The sequence below is a fragment of the Alligator mississippiensis genome, chromosome 5 (genome assembly GCF_030867095.1).
Source record: "Alligator mississippiensis isolate rAllMis1 chromosome 5, rAllMis1, whole genome shotgun sequence".
NCBI lineage: Eukaryota > Metazoa > Chordata > Crocodylia > Alligatoridae > Alligator > Alligator mississippiensis.
In genome coordinates this window covers 14,885,898-14,900,301 of record NC_081828.1, presented here as the reverse complement: position 1 = coordinate 14,900,301, position 14,404 = coordinate 14,885,898, and the positions used below count along the sequence as shown (strand labels likewise).

The 14,404-nt window shown below is 42.0% G+C and overlaps 1 protein-coding gene across 2 annotated transcripts in view; it reads left to right on the top strand.

Moving 5' to 3' along the window:
* TM2D1 (TM2 domain containing 1) overlaps nucleotides 1-14,404 on the top strand; it is a 58,827-nt gene that overhangs the window by 33,484 nt on the left and 10,939 nt on the right. Inside the window, exon 7 of one of the 2 annotated variants that reach the window (XM_059727899.1) lies at nucleotides 1,265-4,698. The exons of the other annotated variant lie outside the window; for it this stretch is intronic. The gene's annotated coding sequence lies outside the window, so the exon portion shown is untranslated. Of the gene's footprint in view, nucleotides 1-1,264; nucleotides 4,699-14,404 lie in introns of those variants that run through there. 2 annotated transcript variants of the gene reach the window in all.

The window sequence follows — 14,404 nt, the reverse complement described above, 5'->3', positions numbered from 1 at the left end:
AGGATGCTCTTGTTACTTATCAACTAGACCTGAGGTTGTCAGAAAGGGAAGGAACTGGGTAGATAAAATTTCTTCTGAATTCTGTTTCCCTGCATACTATGCAAGCCCTGTTTTCCACACAATTTCTTAAAAGACAATAGTTAAAAGAAAAAAATGTTTATAGCTCTTTCTAGGGTTTCTGATCCCTTAGCCCTTGTGCCTCGCTGGATCTTGGATATGCCCACACTGTTGGTTCTGCCATTATACGTTAGAATGGCTGGCTTTCAAGATTGTATTTCTTGCAGAGAACACTGCAGTTAGCAGCCTCTGCAGATACATATGACACAGCAGGTTTGTAGACTGTGTAAGAATTATAAAGATCAGTTTCCATTACTGTAATTGCTATATAAATCCTCTCTTTTAAGAGGCTTATAAACAGGCCTGTTTTTAACCTTGCCTTGAGCTGAAGCTTGGACCTAGTTTGTGTGCAACAAGTTCTTTCCCCATCTTCTCTGTAACCTCTTATATTAGTCTTTTTCATCTTAACCAAATATTAGTCTTTTTTTTCTTAACCAAATGACAGCAATAATCTTTGTCCCCTCTTTCTGTATTTAGTAGATCTTCTTCCATGGTGGTGTATTTTTATAAAATGTACTTAACAGCAAGCCCAAATGAGTTTGTTAAATCTGGAAAGTACTGTTTGTCCCCTTGGAACCTGTAACACTTTCTTTGACTCAGCTGTGCTCTAAAAAGGTGTGAGAAGTCTCTCAGGCAGGTGATCCATAGAGTCAAGTTAGAGGTACGGGAATAAAAGACAAGATCGCATTCTCTTTGGAAGCCCATAACTGCAGTCCCCACCTTTTGGGGTATGTGGACTAGTTTAAAATAAGTTGAAACCTTGCTTTAGTTGCATGGTGTCTCTTTTCAGTTGTATGTAACTGTTTGAAACAGGAAATTGAAGCAGCTCAAGCTATCCTGCAGGTTTGAGTATGCAACACCGAACAAGAGGTTCTGGTCACGTAGTACTACTTATACTAGTAGGTTGGGGAAAACAGTGCTCTGTTAAACCCTGGCATGGGTTTGACCCTGGCTTGGGCTAGTTTTAGGCCAGATTGCAGCTTTAATTTGCATCATCAGACTGGTTATTTTTTAAACCAACAAACCAAGTCCATTTTGCTCTTTAAATTTGGAAGGCTTTGGATGCTTATGCCTAGCGTTTTGCTTCCGAATGGATACGTAAAGCAAGGAATTGAAATTGTTAATATTTTCTGTTTTCCTTTCATAGAATTCACTTCAAATCCCCTATGTTGACTGAGGAAAGAGTCCTGAAAACCTGTAATGGGAGGCCACTGTCTGCTAAGGAACTGACTGACTGTCCCATAGCCCAAAGGGAACAGGACTGCTAGACCCTGTGGACTGCATGGGGAAACAATACGTGTCTGCGGAAAAGGGGGAGCCCTTATTATAGGGCTACCATTCCATGACATGTCATCCACTGTGGCTGTATTAAGAGGACAATGTGTGCCACTTCTAAGTTATTTTGTTACGTGATTAGAAGCAATGAATGCCATGGTAACAAGCACTGTTGCTGGTATCTGATACACTATTGTGAATTTAAAAGCATGTTGGTAATCTCAAAATGTTAGGAGCTAAGTGGGAGTTGAGGAGAGAAGTGGCTTACTTGACATTCACAGTCTTCCTCCTTAGCTCTTAAGCTAGAGTAGGAACAGAATCAGAACAAAAAAATGTTTGTTTAACAGCTGTACAAAGTTACAGCTTGGACTCCGTCTCCCCCTCTCTCCTCCCCCCTCCCACTTGCATCAAGTACATCCTGTACTTTTGGCAACATGTTGACTGGATATTTAAAAGCTGTGAACTGTTCTGAAAGTTTCACATACTGGGTTATGGGCCATGTGTGTTTGATCAAAATTCAATTACTGCACTGTACCATGCTTGGAAACCTATCATCCCAAGTTATGAAGTATGACGAAATAGGCTAATCTAATTGGTTCAGTATGGGAGCAGTATCAACCAAGCTTGTTATGATAAATAGCTTCCTGTGTTAAAGGTTCTCTAGAGCTTAAGTATCTTGGCTCACCTCCTTCTACAAAATAAGAATATTGTTCCCTGGGAACAGTTACATCACTGTCCCTCTTCTACATTCAGAATGAAAGGTTTGTAGAATTTTTTCTCTCTTGCTACTTCTTGAAAAGCAGCGTGGACATCTACCCTGTTTTCCAGTTCTGCCTTCTTCCCACCTCCAGAGTTCAATCATCTTGCACTAACCATGTCTCTTGGAGTTCTTTTTAAGCTGTTTAAGATGAGCTTGGGGAGAACGTTAAATTTGTCTTCAGCTCTATTTTGGGGGGCTTGTGTGTGCATTAAGTTAAATGGGGAAACATTTTAGTTTTTCCAAGCGCCTAAATAAATTACCTTGTTACACTGAATTGCATATCTATGGTTATGTCGCTATCTACTTGGCATTTTTATTGCAGCATTCATTTAAAGTAAGCCCATTGTGCAAGTGCTGAAATAAGAGTAGGGATGGACTAGTGTTCAGAGTCTGGACATGTGGTTGCTAAATGTGTCACTCAGCCAACAAACTTTGTCCCATGGGATGATACTGGCTCCATGGTTTTAGCAGGCCCATCTTTGGTGATAACTGCTTGTCTGTGATTTTGATGTCACCATAATAGACAGCAGCCAGGGTCAGAAGATTGAAAAGTAGATCTTTGGCCACCTACATGTTTTTGGGATACAAGAGGATGATTTATAATTCTCAAGTGTCCTCCAGGGCAAAATAATTCTGCAGTGGCCATTTTAGCTTAGGCATAATATAGGCCAGCTCTTGTAAGCACGTGTAGTAAAGTAACTTTAGTGGGATTTTTCTCAGGAGTAAAGCTACTCACATGCAAAAGTGCTGGTAGGGGCCAAGTCTTCTTAAAACCTGATTATGTCTGCCTAGTGATTAATGTCCACTTACTGCATTTCTTAAGGTTTTGGGTTTTTTAAAGATTTGCTTTCATTTCAGTTCACCATTATTTAATCTTATGCTTACAAATAAATATAGTGCTGAAGTGTGGCTTTCTAACTAGAGCAAGAGCTACTGTAAATAATGGCATTTAATTCTGAAAAGCAGCAGCTTCAGTTACTATTTGGTCAATTGACTAAGTGCCACAAAACAAAATTGGGCAGTGCAGAATTCTCCATAACAGACACCTATGTCCACAGAAAGTCGTAACTACGCTTTCCTTCTGCTGCCATATACTTTGAAACCCAGTTTTTATAAATTATTTTAAAATGTTTGTTTTGATTATATCTTCTTTAAAAATATGGTTAGTTTAAAAATCATCTCTAAATGCGATTTCCCGAAATCTCTGAGGAGAATAATCCAGTTTCTTTTTCCATAAAAATCCCACAAGAAGTGCTCACAAGATATAGTAGCTTTACCTTCAAAAATAGAATGTGACTGTAGGCACTTATGTTAATCTCTTTTTTGGCAAATCAGCTTTTTTTGTATTGAATCTTACTTGATTGAATAGCACTGGAGCTGCCAGAGTAAATGCTATTATCAATGTACAGTAATTAAGGAAATAGTCCTTGTCACTCTAACAGTGTCCAGGCTGCGCCTACCGTAATAAAGTTAAATGATAAAGAAATCTCTTTAAAGTGTATCTACTGAAGTGTGGTTACTTTAGACATGCAGTGAAACAATGCAGAAGAGAATTATAGGTGATGAGGAAATATATGATCTGCATATTAATATCTAAAAGCATTCTGAACCAGTACACATTATTACATGATGACAAATTTAAACAATTAATATGCTGACTCAAAATCAATTGAGCAACTATGAATTACTTCCACAAGAAAAGAATGATCTTAGTGTCATTCAGAAATCCCGAAGACTGTTTTACTTCAGGCAAAAACCTGTGCGCAAATGGTAAATTATGCCACGTATCAATAAGATCAGCTGACTCGTGAACCAAGTTGGGGAAGTGAACTTCAGTATAGATAACTTGTTCCAGATAACTTGCCCCAACTTCTCTCCCATTTCACATGGTAACTCAGGAGCAGTCCCCTGTGAAGGTAGAAACAATGTAGGATTTTCCCTATAAACCAGCAACTTAAATTGTATCCAGAAACAGCTGTGGTACATTAGTCTCATTTTTGCAGTGAAAAGTGTCACTTTATAAGCACGCAGCCCTACTCTGTGCAACCTGACGTTTCGAAGTGCTTTTCAGCTGTAACCCTCGTAAGCTATTCTGCAGGTGATATAGGGATGACTAAGCTATACTGGAGGTGAGGGAGGCATGAGTAACTGCTGAGGTTTGTATTTAAGAGCAAAGATCACAATCTTTTGCAAAGCAGATTGAGATAAATGCAAGAAGAATTGTTTAGTGGGGAATAGCAAGGAAATTAACCTATTTTGATCAAGCAGTATTCTGGGAAACATTATCCAGGGTATAAACATATGCATTCCCGAAGTAAATTAGACCTATGGAATGAGCTTAGAAATGGATATAATGGGGAAAGGGAATAGGTCACAACTGCAAACTAGAGTCCATAGTGTAGCTCTTGGAGTAGAACAGCAGCACCTAAAGTGGTGAGTACAGTTGCCAAATCTCATGAAAGTGTTGTCTTTGTATTTCTCTACCTTGTACCTATAAAATGGGTGTGATAAAGTTTTTGTATTTGATTAAAAGAAACTCAACAGGTTTTTTTGGCCATGTTATCATTTGGTATTTTACCATTTTCTGCTTCATTTCACACTTATGTATTGACATTCTGAAGGCTGGGCATATAACCTTCCCATTACATCTCTGACACAATGAAATAGCTTCTAAATAAAGCAAATCTGAAGGATCTACCCAAGATACCTCATTTAAGGTGGAAGGTGATGCTTGTACTGAACATTAGCTTTGTTCTTTCCATATCTAGAACTGGACTTAAACTTCAGTACATGTACATGTTTAAAATAAAGCACGTATTTGAGTAGTTCCATTAACTTCAAGAAGACTATTCACTAAATGCTTAAACATATATGCAAGTACTTTCCTGGATCAGGAACCCTATTCTATTATGTGCAAGACAACAATATGCTTTGTAGAAAATTCTTTAAGTACCCCTAGCTTAACCTTCAGAACTGTCCATTTGAATCTCAGCAGAAGTACTCTGGTCAGAATTCAAAAAATTATAGAAGAAGCAGTGAGTTTTTAATTGAGACGTGCCAAATACAAACGGCAGATGCTTTTCCATTCTGTAGCTCTTGGGTACGCATTCTACTTTGCTGTTTCAAGGACAAAGGAAACACTTATCCAATTAGATGAAGTATGAGATTGTGACATAAGGCTCTTCCCTAAATAAAAAAAAAGTTGGAAAAAAGAATTTTGACCTTACGTCAATAAGTGCTATTAAAATAATGAATACGCCATAGGTCTCAGCATTTATACAGATCACATTACGAGCTGCACTGATTTTGTTGCTAAAATTACTGAGTCTACACAGGTAGACCTACAGAAGTTACTTGTCCAAATTACCTTTTAAAGGCCCCTTTTTTTTTTTAAAAAAAAAAAAAGATAAAAAAAAAAGCACAAGTCAATTAAATCAGCAGGTGAACTTCTTGCTCTGTTTGGAAGTTTGACAACTTTATAAAAAGTTTCTTTGGATGATGTCAAACATGATATATACTTGTCAGAACTGTTATGATTCCCCAACAGATTCAAGAGTAATGGAGACATGAGCAAGTTTCTTGCTCATATGACTGGCTCCATGGAGATAATCAACTAGAAAAATAGTATTTTATCGAAAATATGTACTTTTATCATATCAGGGAGTCATGGCTGTGGTTTGGGTATTTCAAGTCTTTAAGCTGAGCACTTTGGAACCCAATGTTCAAATCTCAGCAGTGTGAGCCTAATTCTTCTTCACTTTAAGGTAGTTACGTTGAGCTCCAGGGAGCTTGTTACAGGTTTTTCAGCTGATATCTTTTAAAAAAATCCCTTCTGTGTTAATATTGAAGGTGTTATAGCTGGTGCTTTAAAACAGTGTTTCTCAACCTTTCAAGTAGCAAGTACCCCCTAACTTCTTAAAATTTTAATAAGTACCCCAACACTCAATTTTCCAGGGGATTTTATGTTTACAGACTAATGTGTGTGCCATATGTTGGAAGAAGGGCCATGATATGACAGATGTCTGATCTGGTGTTGGTAGGGTTGCCACCTTTTACACCAGAGGTGCACAACTCAAGTATGTACCTGGGCTAGAGGTGATGTTGGCCAAAGCTAGGAGGGCTGAACTAAATTATTGTTGGGGAATTTAAAGCGCCACACAGTGTGGGGAGTACTGATTTTTTTGCCATAGTTTTGAGAGGAGGAAGGGGCGAAACAGAAAGGAAAAGAGGGCGAGAGAGAGAGAGAGTGTGTTGGGGTACCCACAATACCCTCTGCCTGTGTCTCACATACCACAGGTTAAGAAACTGCTTTAAAAGAATAAGACATAACCAGGGTCATTGGATCTTCTCACTATTGGGCTGGGGAAGTATCGCACCACAGTCCAGGGCTCTGCTTTTTGGTGGTGCTGTGTCTATCCATCATCTCATTTGTGATGAAAGGCCATATATAGATGTAACAGTGGCTGAATGCACCAAGCAGCATAAAAGAGCCTCTTATCCTCATGTCACCCTTTGTCTCTGGCATTACATCATTCTAGCTATTGTTCTATATAGGGAGACTGGAGCATTAGTAAGTCTTTGAAAATAAACACAACCTTCTGCAGCCCTTCTCTGTTTCTCCCAAGTTCTGTGATTCCTTTACCTTCTGCATACCACCAAAATTAAAGGGTGGTAAATCTTGCATTGGCTTTGCATTAAAGGTAGTAATCTTGCATTGCTGAAACTGAAGAGATTAAGCTCCCAAGAATACAGAAGAGCCTTTCCTAACCTCAGCCTGTTGCTCACGGTATTTAATTATCTTCAAGAAAATTACTGTGCCTCATGTTAAGTCAATGCGATGAATATGGTTAGCTCTTCTGATGCAAATCATTAAGTGAACAATGCTATGGTGATTTACATTGGTTGACAGTCTGGCCACATAACCTGTCCTTGTTACAATGCTGTTTTAATAACAGCCACCAAATAACTACAGGTTGTTCAGGTTTTTCTCTTGTTGCTTTCTTGATCTGTCTAGCACTGGTACAAATAGATTCAACAATGCAGCATCATTAATAGTAGAGTCATGGAGGCTATTGCTTTTCTAAGTGGACCCGGCCGCCACTGATTTTTACCACTATTAGAACCTCTACAGCGGTGGTGCTCAGCTTCTCGCCAGTGGGCCAAGTATGATCCATGGAGCTATGTCATCTGGTCCATGGGTCTCCCCACAGGTCTGGTGGCTTGGGCGTGGTAGTAGCCTTAACTACAGCTGGATCCAGACATGTGCACTTGGGCCAGCCTGCACTAACCCCAGTGCACTGGATCTGCCTTGTCCACTAAATCCCAACATGCTGGATGTGGCCTGTGGAGCTAAATAGGTTGAGCCCCACTGCCCTACAGTACTGGTTTCTTCCAAAAGGTCTTCAGCCAGCTGAAAGAAGATAGCAACAAAACTGCAGAAGCAGCATAAATATAAATCCTCACTGATGAGAATCCCCCAAAATTATATCTTAAGTTAGGGACAAGCAGGAGAAAAGCTTGTCAGGTCTCCGACAAATGCATACGAAGGACTGTCATGTCTAGTACAATATCAAAGGGCAGCAGAGTGCCAGAGAATATTATCAGCTAGTAGAGTCTGTTACCTTCCACCATCTTGAGCAATGCAAAATGCTACTGTTCCTTCTGCAGCTCACAGTTTGTAGTAGCAACTTGAAACATTTCCTAAGCTTTTCATTGTAACAGAAAAAGAATCCAAAAGGTCCTCAAAACAAATACTCTCAGAGTTGAACAGCTGTCAGATTCAGATTGCTACATTCAAAGGTTGAAGTGTTTCTGACTTCAGGCGATACTGCCTTGGGCCAGCCTGGCAGTATCTTTCAAACTAGCTTAAACCTCCTGCAATCACAATACCAGTGGTCTCATTGGCTTTAAGATAGCTTTTATGTAGCCTTTTACATTTGCAGTTGGTATGCCCATAAAAATAATCTAGAATATGGTAAAGTGAAGCAGAGATGCCACGAATTGTCATCCCATTTGTGTTCCTGATGCAGCTCGCATTATTTTCACCGGCACGTAACTGAGAGGCAGGTGTAATATATGTTGTACGTGCAAAGCGAGAGAGACAAGAGCAGTGGATGGGAGATGGAAATGGCAAGCTGAATTGTGTGGCATTCTGGAAACATTATCTGGAAAGAATTATCTGCAATTAGCTGGATGAGTGAAGAAGACTCTGGGTCTTAGCAAAGTCATTTGATTATCATAGCAAGTAGGTGCCAAATATTTTTAAAACAACCCATGTATTATAGATAAGCTTTCTGTTAATATTAGGAATTCAACGTGATGCTGTTTAGCATTCTAGGCATATGGGCAGCAGATCTATAGCATGACTCAATAAATATGTTGCTGCAATAAACTTCTTTAGCACTTGCAATTCACATCTGATCTATGGTGACCTTTTTTCCCCCCTCCTAATTAAACTTTTAACTTGCAAATGAGCCATTTCCTACATTAAAGCAGTGCATGGTAAACAAGAAACAGGTACCCACAATTTACAGGGGTTCTTGGTGACTTAACTCACTAGTCCAACCTCAGACCTGAAGAATATCTTGTCTAACTCTATCCCAATTATGCAGTTGGTCCAATAAAAGATATCACCCGAAAAATCATTGCCTCTTGCATATCCCAGCCTTCTTAATTTATCTGGGTTTGAATTAAATTTGATCAAGGTCTGTCTCCTAGGTGAGCAAAAATGAGGCTGTGCTTTAAAAGCTAGTGAGTCAAAAGGGAATAACAAAGCAGGCTCTGTATGGTGGATGGGAGATAACAGTTCTTCTCATGTGTAGCAAGGAAGAAGGCTGAAGGCCAAATGCCTCCAGCACTCAATAACAGTAGTTATCTCAAACAGCTGTTTCCCTGGAGTGCTTTTTTATTTATGAAATTGACTTTGAGGAGCGGAAAACACCTCATCCTGCTGCCATTATGAGCTGCGCTGTTTCTCACTTCCATACCAGCAAGATGAAGATCTTCAATGAGTCCACCAGTGCCATAGGCAGCCTGCTGCTTCTGAGCTAAACGAAAGTTTAATGTAGGGGATCTTGTGTCGTGTGCTCTCCAAATGCTCTCTTGTCATACAGTGACTCAGCGACCTTGAAATTCCTTAGCACTAGCCCCATTTTGAAGAAACTCCCTTTTTCTATCAGCCTATCCCCAAATGAATGCATGAAAAAAAAAAATCTCAAAAGTGATTAAGTTAAGGACAGGCTCCTTGGAAATAGGTGGTCTTACCAGTTGCCTGTCTTCTAGCCACCTTAGCGTTCTTGCTGAAGAATTAGCAAGGGAACAAAATACCTGAGCTGGGTGACAGGGCAAGGCATGGGTGATGACATCCCCAGAGCAGAAAAAAGAACACCAAATTAATCTCTGGTTTAACTCCTGTAACACTCCTGACATCCACTTTTCACCCCCAAACCGTGACATAGTCCCATAGCCCCAGCTGCCCTCAACAGAACGGGGTGGGTCGAGGAGGAGAACGCTTTAAGAAACAACCAGAGTATCTCCCAGGAAGGACACAGGGCTACTAGCTTGTTTCCTTTGAAGAAAAACTGAGACTCTCGCGGGGTCCTTGCTGCACCGGTGGACAGTGCCTTTTGAACCATCACAGCCAAGCAGAGGTGTGTAGGTCTGGCCCCCCAGAGTTGTTTTGTGAGGGTTGGGAGACTGAATGGCTGGGTCAGGGAAGTGGAGGCAAAGGGGAAGAGATTTACTACACGGGGACTTAGGGCTGGGCTGGTCCCTTCCCATGCCTCGAGAATGCAAGAGTGCACGTTCCATAGGGATCAGTGGCCTTTTGCTCCTCGTCCCCCTATATTGCAGCCTGGGACACCGCTGCCCCTCATCCCTGCTTTTGGTAGGCCAGCAGGCAGGGGAAGGTTGGCCCCTTGCTTTGGAATCATTTCCTGTGGTTACCCATCTTGCACCCTCGTGCGATTTTTCCTTTGGATCACCCAAGAGCCCCAGGTGACGTGGTTCCAACCCTGGTAGCCTCCTCTGAATGCATTCCCTGCACCTCTCGCCTCGCTGTGCACCCCCTAGTCACAGAGCCCGTACATTGCTGGTTTGCTAAAACCTCCCCAAGAAAATTCATCTCCTGTCCAGAAATACTAGAAATGGCTTTGGACCACAGGTTCACGAGTATCCTCAAAACTCTTTCTTCTGAAGCCTGGGGTGATAGGGACCTCCCTCCCACAATGCAGTCCCTTCCTACGAGGGACACGGCACTGTGCCTGCAGGGAGAGGAGTGGGTTATCCTGGGTTGCCAAGGAGCCACCCTCTCCATTCACACCCCTCCAGCATCCCCTTCCCCTTGCTTCTCTGGAGTTACCTTCAAGGGGTCTGTTTAAAACCAAAATAAAACACTCCATACCCCTAATCCCTTACCCCAGAACCAATGCATCAGTGGAGAGGAAGATTGAGTCAGTGGTTTGGACACACATTCAGACCGACTTGACTTTGTTTCTCATCTGTAAACAAGGGGACAGTTGCACTTCCCTGCCCTGCACAGGTGCTGGGAACACTGATATTTGTCACTGCTCAGATGTTAGGGGAGAGTGGATCCACTGATGCACCCCAGGCTTCCCCATAATCTTGTGACTGTCGCTAGTCCAGCTGTAGGCCTCCCTTTCATTGTGACCCTTTGCTGTTGCATTCTGTCTGCAAGAGAGATTGGAGGGTCTCTGCCTTGAACTTATGCTTTGTGGGTGCTTGTACACGTGATACCATTAACGTACATGGGACGAAAACGTTTGCGTGCGGCTTAATGGCATCATCTGTTCGAGAGGTTTGGGGATGTTAAATGACTTTGCATGGTTGCAAACTAAACTACATCCATATGTAGTTGCATTGCAGCTATCAGCTCGCCCCACCCCCAGCCACAGGAGGGGTGGGCAGGCTCCACAAAAAAAAAGGATCAGGCCCCTCACTGCTTCTACCTTTAGCAGGCACCTGCTGAAGGCAGAAGTGGTGAGGGGTCCGATCCTTTTTTTTTTTTTTGGCACAGCCTGCCCACCTCTACCATGGCTGGGGGGCAAGCCCGACCTGTAGGAGGCCCCGGTCCTTCCCTCCATGGCAGTGGCACCCCCCAGGGCCACCCAGGCAGGCTGCTAGTGGCCTGGATGCTGTGCCAGCTCAGAGGCAGCACCCTGCCTGATCCAACTCTTCCCCGACCCCAAGCTGGCTGTAGCAGCACCCAGCCCACTGGCAGCCTTCCTGGGCACCCCCAGGGAGTGCTGCCACTGTGTAGGGAAGGGTCGAGGCCCCCCACAACTCAGGGGCCACTTGGCCCACCAGCAGCTCGACCCTCTGGCTGTGGGTAGGCTCCAAAAAAATAAAAAAGCTTAAGCCCCTTGCTGTAATGTGATGGAAACATTGAAAGAGTGGGTTTCAATTAAAAACCCACTGTTTCAGTTTAGGGGGTATAGAACACAACCTTGGGGATTAAACCCCCGTCACGTGTACAAGCATCCTGCAAACTTCCAGGCACACACAAGAAATCATCTTAACTCCTCGACTGAGAAGAAGATAGGCAAGTGGGTATTGCTATAAACCCATTGCTTGCTTCTTTAGATAAACTGCCCTGTGAATAGACAGGGTGTTGCTCAACCTCCAAGTCGGCTGTTCCCTGGAGAGTTTTAGTGCGTTATAAATCTTCTTAGCAGCTGACACAGAAAAACCTTTGGCAGTGGTAGTGGTGTATTTCTAGACAGGTAGAGAAGCAGTTATTTTTTCAAGTCTCCAATTAGTTCTTTAGTAGTTACCATGATGCAATTTGCTTTCCACACATGCAACAGCTGTAGTTTCCATCCTGCTGAAGAGCAGCTCTGCTCCTTGATACATAAACCATACAGCAGACTCATTGGTTCAGGAGGTTAAAAGTTATTAACTGAAAATCAATTGAAATAAAAAGAGTCACATCTGCCGCAGTACACAATTCACTCCCCCAGACAGCCTACCCCTGCACTGCAGGAAAATAAACTGCAACATTTGGGGAGAGCAGAGCTGGTTGCAAAACTACAACAGAGAGCCTGGCCCGATCTAATTAAATATTAAAGCTTCTCAGACAAAATGGCCAGTGACAAATAGTTCAACACGGAGCAAACAAACAGTGCAATTGTTCACATGACTGTCCTCAGCTATCGGGTTGCTAAGCATTGCAGTGGAGCAACTCCAGAACAGACTGTACTTCCCAGAAGTATTTTTGTAATAAAAGTTTGTAGAGCTTCCACAACCGAACTGACTGAGCGAGTAAACTTGCAAAATGAATATTCCTTGTCTTCTATTAGCTTCTTTCAGAGACGGGGGGGGGGAAAATCTCAAGCTATATACAATGCAAGAAAAATAATGAGAATTCAATGAATCATGTTACTTTTCTATACTTCAGTACAAAAGACCTTGTTCTTTCTGAAAGCTGTTAAGAGCAGCACAGACTTACTACATTAAATAAAAACTATCCTGGGGTGGGGGAAATCTGTTAAAAAGTAATTTAATTCTGGCTGACTCTCTTGATAAAAGCCTTTATTTCCTAGTGAATTGATTAAAATATGTAACATGGACAACTTAACAGAATATTACATTGCATAAGAACATTTTATCTATCCTATCAGATGCCATCCACAGGGCAGTTAAGAAGGCATCTTGCAAGTTATTTGCAGTCCACTAGATGGCAGCAGATTAACTCTTTGAATGCCAGAACAGGCTACATTTATTAAAAAGGACCTCAGTTTGAACAGCATCTCTGCTTATAAAGGAAAAAGACACACACACAAAATCAGTGGTTCGGAGAGCTCCATGTGAAACACTGCAGGGCAGCGTTTCTCAACCCATGGGTCGCGACCCAAAAGTGGGTCACAAGAATATAGCAAAAGGTCATGAACAAACTTAAAAAATGGATTGATAAACTTTAAAAATAGATTCTCCTTTAAAGGAGAAAAATGTGGGAAACCGTAGCTTTTCTCTTGCAGGTTGGAAAAGTTCCAGTCTGCAAGGGGTTGCTTGGGGCTCTCCATGCCCCCACCCCACCTGCTGCCCCACACACTGGGGGGCTGCGGCCTGGGGGCAGGGGGCACTGGCCACTGGTGTTTACAAATGGGTCCTGGTACAAAAAAGGTTAAGAACCGCTGCCCTAGAGGAGTTTGATCTTCAAAGGGTACTACAAGTAGGATGACCAAACTAACAACAACAAAAAGCAGTAGTTTGTTTTGCAAACGATGGTCCAAAATGTGTGCCGTTGACAATTTCTCATCCACGAAAGTCCTAATTTAATTCCACCTCAGATTAAGAAGGGATGGATCTTGTCAGAATTCAAGAAAGATTCAAGCACTCTTTCTTCAGAGTCAAAACTATAACTACTATATCCTCACAATGTGATGTCAGGTGCCAAGTGCAATCGTCCCACTCCGATCTGCTCAGAATGCTACTGCAAAGATCATTTTTTAGGTGCTTTTGACTGCATTACCACTGTGTATGCCTCCATTGGCTCTCCCTTCCCTTGTGCTTCAGACATTAGCTTCACTTACAGGACCTTTCACAATCTATTCCCACCCTACCTGGTTGATCTCATTCACTATGGAGATGCTGATTCCCATCTCTAATGTCAGCCTCCACCGTCCACTTGTTAAATTTTCCAAACATGAATGTACATTTTTTCTCCCATCTTACTTGGAAGAAGCTTTACATAGATGCCCCCAAGCTATTTAATGATGCCCCATTGAATCCATTCTTACAGCTCTTCCCAAAAAACATGACAAGTGCCAATACCTGTGCCTACCATGCCAATCAACATGGTTTCCATAGGCTCTTGCATCTACATGGCTGGTCTTATCAATCTGTTGTTTCCTGTCTTACAAATCTGGGGCGGGGGGGAGGGGGGTCCTTCGGTCTTTTTTGGGGAGGTTTGCAAAACACCTCACACTGCCAGTGCCTGGTCTATAAGTAGGACTATTATTAACATATTACTGCATGACCTAGGGAGTAGTAGTAGTAACAACAATATTTTCCATCAGATATACAACTAGCATGTTGGTTTCTAGTTTTCTGGTCATTAAGGATCTCATTACATTTTTTCATGCAAAATGAACCTTATGCATACTGTTAGCAAACAGTGCTTTGATATCCTTCTGGATGACACATACATACATGTATTATTGTTGAAATGGTCAGAAGCCACGTATGGGGCTCCTGAGAGTGTAACATTCACTTCTTTGATTAGAATCTATACAG